Source organism: Chinchilla lanigera, unplaced genomic scaffold, assembly GCF_000276665.1.
Source record: "Chinchilla lanigera isolate Chin_1 unplaced genomic scaffold, ChiLan1.0 scaffold00054, whole genome shotgun sequence".
NCBI lineage: Eukaryota > Metazoa > Chordata > Mammalia > Rodentia > Chinchillidae > Chinchilla > Chinchilla lanigera.
Genome location: NW_004955455.1, coordinates 9,455,078 through 9,469,247, shown reverse-complemented (window position 1 = coordinate 9,469,247; position 14,170 = coordinate 9,455,078). Strand labels below are relative to the sequence as shown.

The 14,170-nt window shown below is 49.4% G+C and overlaps 1 protein-coding gene across 2 annotated transcripts in view; it reads right to left on the bottom strand.

The window, feature by feature from the left end:
• Wscd2 (WSC domain containing 2) overlaps positions 1-14,170 on the bottom strand; it is a gene marked incomplete in the record, with an annotated part of 116,235 nt that overhangs the window by 80,615 nt on the left and 21,450 nt on the right.

The window sequence follows — 14,170 nt, the reverse complement described above, 5'->3', positions numbered from 1 at the left end:
AAGTGGTATAATGAACATAAATAAATGAAGGGCTACAGATTCCAATAGCAATGCCAACCTCTCTCACATCAGTCCTGGGCCATGGAGAAGACTGTGAGCCTCTAGGATATCAAGCAGGCCATCACATGAATGTCACTGTGTGTCACTCACTCTCATCTTCTAGACTATCATTTCTTCTTTTGGCATCTTTTCCTATTTTTTTTCTGTATAGTATGTTAGTTTCCTATGATTTTAATAATTACCACCTAGTGGCTTAAAACAATATTATTATAGTTCTGGTGATCAGAAGTCTCAAATCAAAGCTCCACAGTGCTAATTCCTGCTGCAGGCTTTGGGGAGGTTCATTTCTTGGCCTTTTCAGCTTCTAGAAGCTGCTTACATTCCTTGGCTCCTGGTTCCTTTTTTTTTTTCATCACTCCATCTCTTGTGTCTGAGGTCACATCTCCTAGGACTGATACTGACTTCTTGCTTCTTTCTACTATGGACTTTTTCAGTGACCTTGGACTCATCTGGGTAATCCAGGATAACCTCCCCCATCTCAAAGTCCTTAATGTAAACAAAGTCTGTCTTACCACATGGAAGGTACCGTATCCACAGGCTCCAGGGCTTAGAACGTGGACTGCTTTGGCAGCATGGGGACTATAATTCAGCCCACAACACTTAGGGAGAAGGATGGTAGAGACTTTGAAGAGCACAGATTTGGGGTCCATCAGATTTGCTTAGGTTCAGGTAACTGAATTTATTAACTTCATGTCCATGGGGGCTCCGTTCAGCCTCTCATGAAGCCTGTTTTCCTGCCTATAGAAGCGGGTAGCTACACTTCTTCTGGGAGGTGGGAACGCATCTGTGAAGGGATGACTAAGGTACATGGTGAGGGCCGGACAAACAGCCTGTGTGGTCAGCGATGCTTATGAGTGAACGGTATTCATGGAGAAGGCCATGTGCTCAGCGCTGGGCCCTTCGCTCTCCAGGTCTGTCTGACTTCAGAATCCTTCAGCAATGTCCCTAGAGGCCCGCAGGTCTGGACAGAGTCACCTGCAGAGGGGAAAGGGATGATCTTGCTCCCACCCCTTTCAGAAGATGACAAAACATGTGTTTTCAGGGTGCTGGGCCTGCGCCCCCTTCCTGTGTCTAGCAGAGAATGAGCATGGACGGCAATTTCTCCACCGGCTGCCAGGTATTCGTCGGAGGTGGAACTTCTTTAGCACTTTGGGGAAAATACATGGTGCGACACAAAACAAAACAGGTTTTAAAAATTCTTTTCCCTGGAAGCAGAACTTGGGTCATACACATGCAGGATGCCTTGATTCGGCAGAGCAAAGAAGCTTCGTGAGTCCCACGGGACCAGGGATGTTACTCATCTGAGCGGGAAGCGGGTTCGATGGGTGGAGGATCTCCTATCCCATTTCCCACACAGGTTTCTGAAGGACAGGGCTTGTGACCTCCTCCAAGAAAACAGGCAGCACTCTAGGAGCTGGGACATGACATACACCTGCAAGAGCGATAGATGCTGGAGAAGCCCAAAGGAGAGGGTGACAGCAGTGTACCCAGTGTCACCTGCAGGCTTGAAAGAAATTCTGAGGCCACGAGCCCGTCTGCTTCATAAGAGCTCTATGCACCAGGGACACTCGTATTTCACTCTATCTCTGCTCACTTCTATGAGCCTCAATGTCCCCACCCGTAACATGGGGAGGATGATTATGATATAGGTGATGCTGAGGGTTCGAGATAACAGTGCAATATGAAGTCATGGTGAACTCTGCATACGAGAGCTTGTTAACTGGCCTGAGTAGGAGGAGCTTTCAACTCAAAGGTAAGAGAACCGAGGGCCCAGAGAGGGAAAGCAACTTGTCCACAGCCCGGCTTGATAGAAGATATCTCCTGGACATCTGACCAGTTTCAGACTGAGCGCAATCACAGGGCAGAAGACAGTCATAATAGTACTAACACCAATGGCCTACCACTGTGCCAGTCTCTGTGCTAAGCCCATGTACTGCTTAATGTACTGACTACCAGCAAAGTACCAGCTGCGTGCCTTAAGCAACAGAAACGTACTGTCTCACAGTCCTGGAGGCTGGAAGTCCAAGAGCAAGGTCTCAGCAGGGCTGCTTCCCTCTAAGGGCTGTGGGGAACATCAGCTCTGTACCTCTCCCCCAACTTCCAGCAGGCTGCGAGCGATCTCTAGTATTCCTTGGTTCGAAGAGGCACCATTTCTGCCTCTGCCTTCATCCTCACACGTTGTCCCACTGAGTGCGGTGAGTCCACACTTCCCTCTCTGTAAGGACACGCATTGTGATACACCGGGGACCGGCTGTGTTCCACCATGACTTCATCCTAATCTAACCGAAGACATCTGCCATGACCCTATTTCCAAAAAGGCCATGTTCTGAGGTCCTAGAGGTTAGGACAACACATGAATTAGGGAGGGGGCCCACGCCGGCTCATGACAGCCCTTAAAAGACATTACTGGACTTTCCTACAGTAGCTCTGCAGGGGAAACTGGAATTAACATTTCCATTTTGCAGATGAACACATAGGTTCAGAAAGGTGAAAACTCAGGGGCTGGGGATTTAGCTCAGCGGCAAGAGTGCCTGCCTGGCAAGCGCAAGGTCGTGAGTTTGGTTCCCGGTACCAGAGAAAAGCCAAAAAAAAACCCCAAACAAACAGAAAGGTGAAAACTCATGCAAAGCCACAGACGCTGTTAGTGTGGTGGAGACATCAAAATTTGAACATCAGCTCACACAACTTCAAGCTCCATTCACCCTACTGTCTCCTGTGTACGCTTTTATTTATCTTCCTAATAAATCAGTGAGATCTCCATCTGTCTCTCTCTCTTTCCCTCAGCCATTGATTTATTTATTTTTGAGAGCGGGTCTCACCAAGTTTCCCAGAATGGCCTTAAACATAGGATTTTCCTGCTTCAACCTCCTGAATGACCACAACGGCAGGAGTGACCCCACCATGCCCAGGGGGCCTGTTATTAGTGCTACCTTACCAACGCAGAAACAGAGGTTCAGCGACGCGCTGGAGTAAAGCCAAGGGCTGCACACCAGCCAGTGGCCGAGCTGGGGCACGAATCCAGGCATCTGCCTCTTGATTTTGTGCTCTACACCATGTCGCTCATCTGCTCTGTAAACTCCTGGGTTTACCTCACAGCGCAGTGGGCAGAGTGACATACTATAGTGCACAGACAGTCACCAACTTCTGATAGTTCCACTCAAGGGTTTCCGACTTTACAACGGTGGGAAAGTGATACCCGTTCAGCTCATATTTCAGGTTTTGACCTTTGATTGTTTTCAGCCTGGTGATGCACTCTGCAGTCCTCTCTTGATGGGCATTTGCTACTTGCTGCTTTGCTGGCAGTGAGCACGGCTCCCCCTGCACCCCACAATCATGAGGGAAAGAACCGAATTCTACAGTGCGCTATGTTGCTAAGCTGCAGTGTTCTGTAGTCTTGTTGCCATGGAAAAATCTAAATCAGCCCTCCAGCTTCACTTGCTCTGTGTTGATTGTAAAAAGCCATCACTAATTTTGTAAGTCACACAGCTGAGCAATACTTTGTCTTCCACTAGCTTTGCGGTAGATGACACCTCTGATTGAAGCCACCTAACAGGTTAAAAACTGTCCCCCCACAAATGTTATGCCTCCCTATCTTCCAGGAAAAGTAGCCTTTTGCTACCTTCCCCTGTCCTCAGAAGGAAGACACCCCTTCGTATCCTAATAATTAACTGCAGAATTAAGTATTCTTGGGCAAAGCAACTAAAAGGCCATGAGTCATAAGAATTTCTCATCCGTAACTTTTCTTTAGATTTACAGAACCAAGAACCTCCGGTCACCTAGGAATAACAGCAGCTTGTGTGTCACAGAAGGGGACGAGTATCACCTGGCCCTGGAGTTTGGAATCTCCCTAGTAATGCCCAGCTAATAGGCTATCCCACAGCTGCCACAGAGGCCTTGCGCCTAAGTCTCCCAGGCAGGATACCCTTTGTCGCCAACAGTTTCATCTTCTTGGTTTTCCAGTTTCCTAAAGAAGTCTTTTTCCTAGCCCACTGACTTGTCTGAGTCATTGGCTGACTTGAGCGGCAAGAAAGAAACATGGGTTCACCATTGCAGTTCAGGTGTATTAAATGTATTTTGAAAGTATGGATTTTTCAACTCACAGTGGGTTTAACAGGATGTGACTGCATTGTACATTGAGGAGAATCCCTATTGTACTACAGATCATGTCATACCATATCAAAACATATGTCATAACATGTCACACACTGTTATGGCTTATAGATGTTCCCCCCAAAGCTTCATGTGCTCATAGGTGGGGCTTTGGGGAGGTGGCTTGACTATGGGTGTATGGTGCTAGATTAGAGTGTGTGATACTGGATTGGATTAGCATAGTTCTGGTTGTGGATACTGGGAACCCCCACCAATCATTAGACCAGTAACCTGAATGGAATAACAGGGAAAAACGGAAGTCAGGCTACAGGCTGCTTGCTGCTTTGCTGCCTCCTGCCTGCCCTGCCATGGACTGCTGAGCCAGCCGACTATGGATTGAAACCTCTACAAACTGTGAGCAGAAATAAACCGTTTCTTCTTTAACTTTTGGCACTGGGTATTTTGTCTCAGCAACAAGAAAAGTGACTAAAACATCCACCATGACACAGGGCATCAGAGCATAGCATGCCGTGTGATAGCTACCATATCATGCCATGTCATGTCACATATCATACCATATCTAACTGCAGAGAAACCGGAACGGGATTCCAAGCCGGCCCCCTACTCTGCAATGTGTCTTAGAGCCAATCCACCCCAGCAGCTCCCATAGAAGTCACAGGCACTGCTGGCTTTTACCTTGGGTCTTCAAAGAAGCTAACACTCGGTGACCTCACTCAGAGAAGTCTGAAGGCCAAACTCCTAAATTAACTATGAAGCTGGAATGAACAAGCTGCGGCTCTCATGTTGCTATGTCGGGTCTGATATCTCCAGTGGGGACCAGGCATAGCCCTGGATCCCTTTATCTCTTTATCTCAGCCCAGGGAGACCCTAGAGGCCCTTGAAGCCAGAAATATCCCATGGATCGAAGGAAACAGAATCCTTGGAGGCTGCTTTTGGACATAGGAGAGGCAGGCTACATTGGAGAAAAGGTCAAAATAGAGAAGAGCAAGCAATGGCCAGACCCGCATCCTACATCTGTGTTCCCAGTGACAGATGCTTCAGGGTCCCAGGGGTTCTCCCATTGTAAAATGGAGCAAGAGTTGCGAGGTCTAAATGAGCCAACAGAACCGAGGGACTTAGAGGTGAGTCTGGTACTCAGGAAGCCCAGTATACACATTGGCTATTGTCACCATCCCCAGTGGCTGGAGATCCAGGAGTCCAGAGTGACACCTGAGAGGAAGGCAATGTCCTATTGGAGAACAGGACACCAGGTGGCCAAACAGCAAGGGCAAATGTCCAGAGGTGAGAAAAGCTAGATCAGTTTCAGAGAAAGCATAAGAGACCATGCTGATCAGGTGGGGTTGATAGTACTCTAGGGCTGTGGGAGCCACAGGTATCTCACATGTGGGCCAGCATTGCTGGAAGAACTCTGCCTGCAGGTGGAGGATGCTATAGAACCCAGGGAAAAGACAGAGGTGGCCTGGACCAGGGTGGCTTGAGGTGAAGGTGCAGGCATCAAACATACAAGGGAGGTAATGACAAGATGCTGGTTCCACAAGGGCAGGGATGGGATCTGCCTTGTCAACTGCTACATCTCCAGCAGCTGGTACGTCATGAGGGATTTAACAAAAACTACAGTGTGCATTTAAATTTAAAAAGTAATACAGTAAAAGACATATTGTCATTAATCCCCCTCAAAACACCTGATTAGCTTTGAATGCACTTTTCCCACTGATCCTGTCACTTCTGAAGCAGTTCTGGAAGTCCTCTTTTGTGAGGTCTTTCTGAGGAGTGATCAAAAATACAGTGAATGCTGTTGCCTAGTATCATCCAACAGGAAGGCAGTCTTGAAAAATCACTGTGGTGTGTCTTCATCTTTCCCATTCAATGGATTTGGCAAAGCACAATTTTTAGCTCTTCCCCAAGGTTAAAGTGACCGTGAAAAATAAATTCTTTGATCAAGGCAGCCACAACAGTGCAATTAAAGACATTCCTGAGAAAGATTCCAGAAATGCCTGAGAAAGTGGCAAAAAGGTAAGTGTTCTTGAAGTGAGAAAAGGGTATTTTGAGTGGGATTTATGCAAGGAGTCTTATACTGTAAAAATTTTTTAAATGCAAACATTCACCTTAGGTTTTGATCTTTCCTTGTAGGAACCCAGGAAATGCAGATCTCATAGCGCTGACAGGTGAGGGACAGGGAGGACTTGCGCATGATGACTTGGACAGAGGGATGCAGAGCTGAGAAGTGAGACTTGGATGCCCAGAGACAGACATTCTTGTTCATTCTGCAATGGTGTCAACCATTATGGCCAACTCCCTTTTCTAGAGATGGAAATGGAGACTGAGAGAAACAAAGCAACTTGCCCGATGCCACACAGCATTGGGCTGTGTATCTGGATATCTTTTGACTGTTCTTCACTTGGCCCAGGGACCCAGGGGCATCAGGACCATCCAGAGCCTTGTCACTGGGAGAAGAATGGGGACATGGCCAGCAGCATGCCAGGTTGGCTGTTACTGCTTAAGGACTCGGGTTTTTCTCTAGAGTAAAACCCCGCAGCCAAGTGAATGGGTCCTCCTTCCTGACTGCGTCTCGGCAGCATGCTCGGCCTTGAGCTTCCCACATGCTCCTGGGCCGCCATCGCCCACCCCCCATGCCACTCCGGGGGCAATTTAACCTTTGGGTGTCCAGTTCTCTGACTCGTTCCAGAAAGGGGGTGAGTGGGGTGAATTGCAAAATTCTCATGAATGATTGACCCAGAGCTATAGTGGCCACCGAAAGACTTTGAGACTAGTCCACACGGGGGCTCACAGCCTTAGATGACCAGGAGGCAGCAGACATGCAGAAAACACAGAAGAAATAGCACTTCTGAGTGTAGGATGTTGACTCACGCTGTACCAGCCTCACACAGCTGTGGAGCTGGGTATTTAAGCGGCTTTGGAGGAGCCTCCCACCAGTCACAGAGGAATTCAATGGAATTTCCTGTCCCTACTACATTTCTCTGTTCCTATTCAAGCAGGTGGCCTGGCTTGTTGTGACCCTTGGCCTCAGGAATACATTTGTCGGGCAGGAAAACAGCAGCAGCCCATGAGACAAAGGCTGTCCTAGACTCTGAAGGGGGCCAGGCCCCCTCACAAACCCCAGTGCCAACAGGTAGAAACGGCAGAAGAGCCATCACCTCTTTCCTTAGTGCAGAGGTCCTGGGGATAGTTCCATTTTCCAAGAGATCGTGGACATCTGGATATTTATATAAAATCACCCACCTTTTAAATATTAAGGGCTAAATTGATTTTTTAAAATACAGAAAAGGTGAAACTACTGAGATGGTAAAAAAGATCAGTGGTTGCCAGAGCCTTGGTGGGGAGGGAGAGAGGGAGGAAGGAATTGGAGAGCACAGAGGATGGGGGAGGCGGGCAGTGAACCTACACTCCAGGACACTGTAATATACATCACGGTACATTGTTAGGGCTGAGATGTAGCTCTGTGGTAGAGCGCTTGCCTAGCGTGCACCAGGCTTGGCTTCCACCCTCTACACTGACAAGAAAAACTAAAAGACTACACTTGCCGGCTCCCGTAGTCTGTACAGCACAGACTGAAGCCTAATGTAAACCATGGGCGTCAGTAATAATAACGTATTGAAATGGGTTCACTGAATGTACCAAATGTCACCCACTCACACAAGATGCTAATAGCAGGGGAAGCTGTGGAAGTGGGGGCACTAAAAGGACACACAGGAACTCTCTGTTCAATCTTTCTGTGCACGGAAGCCTGTCCCCCTCCAATAAAGCCTATTACAAATGACAAAGCCAATAAACACACCAAGCAGCAGGCCAAAGTGAGCCACCTCCACCTCCCGTCATGTTCACTCTGACCCTGGACCCTGATGAAAGCTTACGGATGAGCCCAAAGGGGCCTCCTGGGGAAGGGTCAGAGGCGAGCAAGCAACAAGTCCTAGCAGTGTCCATGAGAACAGCGGGATGCTTGGTGCCAGAAATACCAAACTGGCCCGCAATTTCCCTCCTCCAAGCTCAGAGCAAAAGGAGCAGGGCCTCTGGACTTGGGGGACACATGTGAGAGGGGCACCTGGGGCTTGCTGGGGACGAGGGACGCAGATAAGTCCTTGGCAGCAGCCGTCCACCCTGGGGAGAAGGGAGCCCCGGTAATGACTACAATTAAATTTCATGCAACTCAGTAGAGATTCCAAGTGGAATGTGACATAATTTAAAAGGATTTAAGAAAGCTGATATTTCTGGTGCACCTGAATTTGGGGGCTTAAATGGATTCCATGATACTCACCGCCCACACCTGTCCGCCTCCACGGAATTCAGCAATCTGTCAAACGAGACTCTTCAGTGTGCTGGCTCCTTAATATAGAGATTCAACTCATTCTTAGAAAGGCTGTCCTCAGATGCAACCCAAAGCCACCCAGTGGTCCCAGCAATAGTAGACGGAGTTTACAGGAAAGTTAACATCTATGTGCTGGACACTTCTCCAGTGTTGTCACAAAGAGGTCTAATAGCTAGTGCTGGTTGGACACTTGCTAGGTGCTGGGTTCCCCCGCCCGGCTAAACAGAGGGTTAAGCCGTCACACAGAGGAGGAAACGAGGAAACAGTGCAGAGATGCTCGACGGCTGGCTTGAGATTCCTGCTGGCAAGTGGCCGGGCTGGGCAGTGACCTATAGCACAGGCTCCTTCTCCTCTCTGTGATGAATCAACTCCTCTGCCTTCCTTTTCTCTCCATCTGACAATCTAGCACACAGCGCCAAGCCAAATGAAATAATCTATTTTCTGCTCACGTGAAAGTTTTAAGAGTTTTGGCAACCATTAAGAAAGCCTCTCAAAACACTTTTCAAATCAGACATTTGAACAATATTTGAATTGCAGCAGATGGTATGTTGGTGCAGAACAGAGAGAGAGAGAGAGTGTGTGTGTGTGTGTGTGTGTCTGCACACACGCATGCGCAAGGGCATGGTATGGGGGGGTGGCCATGTATATTTTTAAGAGAAATCAACATGTCACTTCAAACATGGGGTCTCCAGTAGTTTCCTACATCTCCTGAATGGCTTCAGCAAGGCAAGAAGTCTTATCAGGCAATGTGGAAGGCGACCTGATAACAATAATAGTATTTGTAATTGTTAAAATTTATGAAACATTCCGCGTCCAGGTCCTGAGCTATGCACTTTGCATGAATTATCTCACTTAAATCTCACCACAAACTTCTGAAATAGGCACTACTATTTTCCCCATCACACAGATGAGAAGACTGAGGCTCAAACAGGTGAGATGACTGGCCTGAAGTCACACAGCTTATAAATGTAGAACTGGGGTTTGAATGCAATTCCATCTGGCTCACAGAGCCCACATGCCTACCATTAAGTTTTCTGGTACTTTTCTCATGCTCCTCCTAGGCAGCACAGAGGCACACTTCTACTTGCCCTGAAATGTCAATGATTCCACAGTTATTTTAATGGGGACCGTTAAAAACATTACCAGGAAACCTCAAATCTGGATTTCTCATGTATCACCACTGAGGAGCCAGCTGAATGAAGAGATGAGTTGATTTAAGATCCATTTAAAGAAAAACATGCAGCTCTGGGGAAATTCTCAAAGGCAGCTCAAGAAGTTTGGGAACATCGTAAATCTGAACAAGAGATGCTAGTGGAGAGGAGTCTGGACTCTTGAGCACCACATTGGGAAGGTATTGTCCCTTTGGGAAGCTTCCTAGAACTTCTTTACGGTGGGCAAATAATGCCCCCTCCAAATGTCAACAGTCTCATCCCTTGACCATGTCACCTGGCCTGCAAAAGGGACTCTGCAGATGTGGTTGACTTAAGGACCTTGAGAGGGGGGTGTTAACTTGGATTGTCAAGTAGGTATGATGTCATCACAAAGGCCTTTTAAGGAAAAGAAGGAGACAAGAAGGTCAAAGTCAGAGATGTGATGCCCAACAAGACCACAGTGGTGCTTGCTATAGTTTAAATCTAGGATGTCCCCCTCCTCAAGCCTCACGTTCAGAGGTGGGGCTTTGAGAAAGTGTTTAGATCATGGGGGGTGCTATATTCATCAGGGGATTAATCCGTAATGAGTTCAAGGTAGACACTGGTTGGAGACGGATCATTGGAGGTGTTACCTGGAAGCATGTGTTCCTGTCCCCAGCTCCTTCCTCCCTCTCTGCTTCCTGGCTGCCGTGGGGTGAAACAGCTGTGCTCCACCAGGTCCTTCTACCATGCTGTTTCTGCCTTGGAGCCGGCCAGCCATGGACTGAACCCACGGGAAACTGTAAGCCAAACAAACTACTCTTCCAATAAGTTGTAGGTGTTGAGTATTTTGTCCCTGTGACAGGAAAGTGACTAACAAAATGCCGTTGCTGGCTTTGAGATGGAAGATGGTCACAAACCAAAGAAACTGGACAGCTTCTAGAAGCTGAAAAAACAAGGAGCCAGTTTCTCTCTGTAGAATCTGAAGGATCTCAGTCCTGCCACACCTGGATTTTGGCTCAGCCCAGCAAAACCTAATTTGGACTTAAGACCTGCAGAACGAACATGTGTTGTGTTTAGCCATCGACTTTGTAGTGAAGTCACAGCAGGAATAAGGTAGAAAACAGCTAGATCCGTCAATATCTCTACACGGGTACTGATCCCTTGGGACACTTGGGGGCCTCCACGCCTCTCTCAGTGTCCTGGCCTCCCTGCTGCACTAACAATGAAAATATCTTCCATTTATTGCTCCAACTGTACAGCAAGCATCACGCTTAACCTAGACTGCGAAAGCCACCCAGCAACATGGACACAGGAGCTTGTTACTCAGATCCACAGTTGTTGTCCAGATCCCCTTTGCTGCTTCTCTGCCCTGCTCTCTGCCAGGTGGTCAGTGTGAGTCACACCAAAGGGCTTTCTACTCCCCTCCCTGCCTCTTGGGCTTGGCCAGTGGGAGGCACCAACAGGAACCCAGGAGGTGGGTGAGGATGGTCAGCACATCTGTTTTTTGCCCCCAGCTCCCCTCTCTCTGCAGGGCCACCAGGGTTGGATGAGCCCCTCCACCAAGGAATATGGAGCTGCAGGTGACCCTCTGCACACAGCCACTTTCTCCAGGTTCCTGTTCTTTGCCTTTCAGGCCTGTGGGTGGTAACAGAAACCCACTACTCTAACTATGGGTGCTGTTTCATCCCTTGTCATTTCCCCATGCTGTCAATGACCTTGCATCTCCCGGCAGGATCCTCATGATGATACCACGGGGATATCCGATGGTACAGAACACTACAGCTGATACAAACATATCGCAGACAAGTTATCATCGGTCCAAGGCCTACAGCCAGGAAGGGGAAAACCCAGTGCTCAAACCCCAGTCTGCCTACAGCCCTGGGCCAGAGTCTGTCGGGGCGGCTCTCAGGCTGTGGGCTGCACGGAGCCAGGGCAGAGGTTTTATTATTTTACTGGACCACAGGATGAATTCCTGCTTCTCGTGAAAAATAAACTCAGCCAGCACAGTTTTGAATGCTTTGAGTGTTGATTCCTTTGACCCTCCAAATGACTCTACAAGGTAAATACCAATGCAACTTACTTTTAAATGAGGGGAAACTGAGGCACGGAGATTACATCACTTGTCTAAGGTCTCTCAGCTAGCATGTGCTGGAGCTGTGACCTAAACCTACCACATCCATGGATTTTGGAAAACAGCCCTCCATCGTAGCATGGGGCTCCCCACACTGCCAAGGTCTGCAACACACCCACCTTGTGTCACTTGCTTGGCCCCCAAAAGCATTTGATTCTAGTTTCCCAGGGCTCTACTGTGTGTCCAAGGAAAAAAAAAAACCCCGGCTCTCCCCTTGGGCTTCTGGGTTGGGACAGGCTAATTCCTAGGCATCACTTTTATCCCAGGGCAGGCTCTGCCATCAAGTGGGAAATTTATCATCACCCTGAACGTGGCTCACCAGGAGAACACTCTGTCCGGGGCTCAACGCCACAGCACCGGTGCCTGCCTGGCGCACTCTTCTCTGGCCACATCATGGATTTCTGATTGTGGCCAGCGCCTGGCTGGAGCCTGTGGGAGCCCAGCACTCCTGCCCCTGTGCGCACAGCACACAGAGCCCTTGTTCTCCTGGCTCCCGCCCTGCTCAGGTTGGATTCTTGCCTTGGGCTGAGTGGGGCTCTAACTTTGTCCTCCCTTGGCCACCGTCCCCTATCTGCCCACCCACAGGGAAAGTGAGCCGTGCAGAAGCACTTTCTAAACATCTGTGAAATCAGAGCTGGCTGTGCCTCTGTACAGGGCATCACCCTCAGAATGGGCAGTTTTGCTGGATTTTGTTTCTCTCCCTTTACTCTCGGTTCTTCCTCGGTTTCCTGAGCACCCCAGGGGACCAAGGGGAGGAGAGTCCCACTAAATGCCCTCATTGTGAGAGTAACTGAACCATCCCCAAACCCTTGAGAGGGATCCAGGAGGGCGGAGGCCCCTGCCTGCAAGGGGATGATGGCCCTCTTATCACGGAGGGTGTGGGTAAGGAGAGAGTGCGGAGAATTGCTGGAAAGAACTGGTTTGACCTCAGGGGAGGCAAACACATTCTAGAAAGAGATGAGAAGTGTTATCTTGCCAAAGTGCGCAATTAATTGCCCATTATCCTAAGGAGTAGGTTTTCATCTCTGAAAACTCTGAGATCAGATGGAACTAGATCAGTCCCAAGAAGCGGCCTCCATGGAGTCCCCACTGGGTGTGTGGCTCATAAATATTTATGTAGTGCTGCTGTGTACAGGACATTCCGGGAGGTGCCTGAAGGACTGCCTGGGGGAGGAGGCAGGGTTAGGCCTAGATCCTAATCTTGACTTTGGTTCTGATTGACTGCGCCCCCTGGGCCTTTCCCCTCCCCCACACATCAATTTCCCCAGCCATAGAAAAAGGGAGTGCGTCCAGGTGAGCTCAGCTTTGCCCACCTCTGATCCACAAGCTCCACATGGGGCTCAGAAGCGTGGCAAAGGCTGTTCATTTATTTGTCCCACTGCCCCCCTGTCAGCTCTGAACTCGGCAGTGCTTTAACCACTGGTGGTATCGCGTCGTCATGAGCCTGTCACCTTTCCAAAGCCCCATCTCTGCCCGCAAGCCCTTGGGGGACCTTTTAGATCTCAACCGTAATAGGGTGTTTCCTCCAGAGCCCTCACAGAGGTCCCGCCATGCGCTTCCCAGCCGTGACCCAGGACCCCAGAGGACACCCTTACTGGGCGTGGCGCCTGAGCCCGGTACCGTGTTGGGACCAGGCCACAGAGCAGGCATCACAGGGAACGAGGATCCGTTCTATTCTCAAGCACATGCAGAGCGCCGACTGCACTCAGGGTCCTTCTTCACCCCTGTCCCTGCGCCCTGGCCACGTTCCGCTCCTTTCTCAGCAGGAGACCAACCCTGAGGCCTCCCTCGCCCTGAGAACCAGCGTCCTCCACTCCTTGGCTGAGCCGATGTTCCCGTCCTCACATCCGTCCTCCACATCTCCTCCTCGGAATAACCCTCTGATCCCCCAAATAAGCGCAGTCTCTTTCCTGGTTGCTCCAAAGCACTGCAGCCCCTCCCTCTCGGGGAGCTCATTACACCTCCTTGAAGGGAGTTAAGTGTTACTGAAAATCAGCCTGGCCCGAGGGGAAGGACCGCAGAGTGCTGAAGGGCACAGCCGTTGGCATCACCAGACAAGCTTGGGTTCAGGCTGTGGCTCTGCCACCCACAGCAGGACCTCAAGTACACCAGCTCTCCTCTCAGAGCCTCGGTTTCCCATCTCTAAAGAGGGGCATTCATACACTGACCTCAGACTGCGCATGCGCAGGGCACGGTACTAGTCCTTTATTATCATTATTGCCGTCATTAGTGCAGTGGTTAAGAACATGAACTCTTGGGCCAGACATAAGGTAAACGTAGAGGTACATAAAATACTTGGGCCTCCAAAGAGCTCCCATCTGCTTCTCCAGGAAGGCTGGGAGCAGAAAACTGAGCCTCAGCTTGCTCATCTGTGAAGTGGGCTCTTAGGAAGATTTCTCTACAGAGCAAAAG